The sequence below is a fragment of the Triticum aestivum genome, chromosome 2D (genome assembly GCF_018294505.1).
Source record: "Triticum aestivum cultivar Chinese Spring chromosome 2D, IWGSC CS RefSeq v2.1, whole genome shotgun sequence".
In the NCBI taxonomy this organism is placed as follows: Eukaryota; Viridiplantae; Streptophyta; class Magnoliopsida; order Poales; family Poaceae; genus Triticum; species Triticum aestivum.
In genome coordinates, this window is record NC_057799.1 from 464427073 (window position 1) to 464430624 (window position 3552).

Genomic DNA, 3552 nt, shown 5'->3' on the forward strand with positions numbered 1-3552 from the left:
CACGGCATTCCACAATTGATTTCTTCTGATCGTGGAAGCATCTTCACCTCTAAGTTCTGGGACTCCTTCCAGAAGGCCATGGGCACAAACATTCGCTTCAGCACAGCTTTCCATCCTCAAACTAGTGGCCAAGTCGAGCGAGTCAATCAAATTCTTGAAGATATGCTCAGGGCTTGTGTCATTTCCTTTGGCATGAAATGGGAAGATTGTCTTCCATATGCTGAATTCTCCTACAACAACAGCTTCCAAGCGAGTTCGGGCAAGGCCCCATTCGAGATTCTCTATGGCAGAAAGTGCCGTACTCCTCTCAATTGGTCAGAGACTGGTGAACGCCAACTTCTTGGCAATGACTTAATCACTGAAGCTGAAGAAATGTGTAAAGTCATCCGTGATAATCTCAAAGCCGCGCAATCGCGCCAGAAGAGTTACTATGATAGTAAGCATCGTGATTTGGCTTTCGAGATCGGAGACCATGTCTACCTCCGCGTCTCTCCAATGAAAGGCACTCGTCGCTTCGGTATCAAAGGGAAGCTTGCCCCTAGATACGTGGGTCCTTTCAAGATCATTGGCAAAAGAGGCGACCTCGCCTATCAACTTGAGCTTCCTTCCAACTTCGCGAACGTGCACGATGTGTTCCACGTGTCACAGCTCCGCAAGTGCTTCAAGATGCCTGAGCGCACTATCAACTTCGAAGAGATTGACCTCCAAGAAGATTTGTCTTATCATGAGCACCCCGTTGCTATTCTTGAAGAAACTGAGCGCAAGACTCGCAACAAGTCAATCAAATTCCTGAAAGTGAAGTGGTCGCACCATTCCGACCGGGAAGCCACCTGGGAACGCGAGGACCATCTCCGTTCCGAATATCCGGAGTTCTTTCAGTCCTAGATCTCGGGACGAGATCCTCTCGTAGTGGTGGAGTGTTGTAACACCCCGCATGTAACTTGCCATATTTGTAACTCCGACTCTTGCCATTTCCGGCTATGTGTTATGATATTCCCTCCGTGGTCGGGTTTTGTCTTTCGTTTTGCATTTTGTCATGTCATGCATTTTCATATCATGTCATCATGTGCATTGCATTTGCATACGTGTTCGTCTCATGCATCCGAGCATTTTCCCCGTTGTCCGTTTTGCAATCCGGCGCTCCTATCTCCTCCGGTGCACCCCTCTTGTTTTCTTTCGTGTGCGGGTGTCAAACTTTCCCGGAATGGACCGAGGCTTGTCAAGTGGCCTTAATATACCACCCGGAGACCACCGGTCAACTTTCGTTCCATTTGGAGGTCGTTTGGTACTCCAACGGTTAACCGGGCATCCGCAAAGTCCATTTGAGTGTCCAGCAAAACCCCCTCAAAACCAGCCCAAAACCCACCAAACTCTCTTCCATGCTCTAGGTCGTTCGATCACGATCGTGTGGGCGAAAACCGCACCTCATTTGGAGCCTCCTAGCTCCCTCTACCTATAAATATGTGAGCATCCCGAAATAACATTCGCAGTCTCCCATAACCCTAAAATCCCTCCGCGCCGCGCCGGACGCGTCCGCTCCGGCCGGACAAGTCGCCGCCGTCCCCGCGGCCAACCCGCGGCTGCCACGTGGCATCCGGCCACCTCCCTCCGCCGCCGGCCCGCAGGCCCGAAACGCCGCCGCCCGACGCGCCGGACCCCACCGCCTGCCCGCGCCGCCCGCGGGCACCCACGCCGGCCACCGCCGCCTCGGGCCGCGCCCCTCCACCGGAGCCGAGCCCCGGCCGGCCTCCCTCTCCTCCTCCGGCGACGCCACCTCGCCTCCTCTTCTCCACGTCGCTGCCCCGCCGCCGTCTCCTCCCCCTCTCCATCGCCGGCGACGAGCCCGTGCTCGCGCCCCGGCCAGATCCGATCGAGAGGACACCGAGGTTGACTTTTCCCGAAACCCTATTTTTCTCCAAGTCTTTTATTTCACAGAAAGTGCTCTTGTTCCTCAGTGCGTAACTTCTTGCATGTAGCTCCGATTCGCGCGTGTAATATGTCAAATTGTTCGTCTCGCGATGATCTACATTTTGTTCAATTGCACCATGTTCATTAGAGGTCATCTTGATGCCAAAATCTCTGTTGAAAGAGGGCTAGTTGCTGTTATTCTCTGGTTCTTATCAGAACTTGGAGATTTGTCATTTTTGTATCTTTAATTCTGTGCATCTTATTGGCATGAGCTCTACATGTGTTTTGAAGTATGCCATTCCATCTTTCCAGTGGTGTAGTCCATGTATTTTTGTGATCTCTGTGGTGACTAGCACAAGAATGCAAAGTAGGCTCCGTAATGTTTCTGATTTCAGGGACTTGGTGATTTCTCTAAGTCCTTGTCTGCTGTTATTTTGTTGCCATGTAAACTTGATGCTACAGAGAGATTCATGCATATTTTGGAGATGTTCAGTAAGGATGTTTTGTAGCTATAGTTGTAATTGATCCATTCCTGCAATTGTTTGCAATTATGGAGTGCCATAGCATGACTCAATCTTGCTCTACTTTTGCTATAAAATATTTCTGGCAGATTCTTAACATGATATTCATGTTTGCCAAGCTTATTGTAGTTGATCCATACATGCTATGAAATTGTTCTTGCCATGGTTAGCTTCATAAACATGCCATCTTGCTGTAGGTATGCTTGGTTTGTCATGCATTGCTCTGTAGTGAGTGCATCAAGCTCACAAAGAGGCCTACATATTATTATTTCTGCCATGCTCTGTTTTCTGCTAAGTCTGAAACCTGATAACGAAACTTGCTATGTTTACATGCTTGCCATCATATCTTCTGGTCCTTTTTGGCTTATGGTCAGTAAGGGACTTTTGTCATATGCATTTAGTAGAACACTTCCATGCCTTGTTTTGCTATGTTAAGTTCCTGTAGCATGTTGATTTCGTGCTCTGAACATTGCTACCTGATGCTGTTTTCTGCCATGTCCAGTTTTTCACCAAGTCTGTGATCCTGTTATCTTTTGCACTTTTGCCATGCTTGTTTGAGCTTGATATGTTGTGAACTAGCCGTAGCTCAGTGTTCATCTTTTGTCAAGCATCTCCTGTAGATTACTGCCATGTGCTTTGTTGCTATGTTGGAGTGCTGTAGCATTGTTGCTTGTTGCATTTTAAGTGCTATCATGCTGTTAATCGCAGATTCGTGTCATTCTTGTTTTGCTTGCCATTTGCAAACCGTGCATCCGTTTCCGGTGATCTTTATATCGATTTCGACCGAAATCATCTCATCTTTCCAGTGGCATGCTTGGTTTGCCAAGTTACTGCCATGTTCATCATTTTCCTTCCGGAGCACGCATATGCATCGCATATCATATCTTGCATATCATACATGTTTTGCATCATGTTGCTTGTGCATTTCTCGTGTTGATTGTGGTTCCGTTTGTTTGTGTTCTTGTCTTGGGTAGAGCCGGGAGACGAGTTCGTGAACGAGGAACCTGTTGAGTACGCTTACGAGGATCAAGCTTTCGACAACTCTGAGAACCTTGCAGGCAAGATGACCACCCCTCGAAATCACTTCTATCTTTGCTTTGCTAGTTGTTCGCTCTATTGCCAT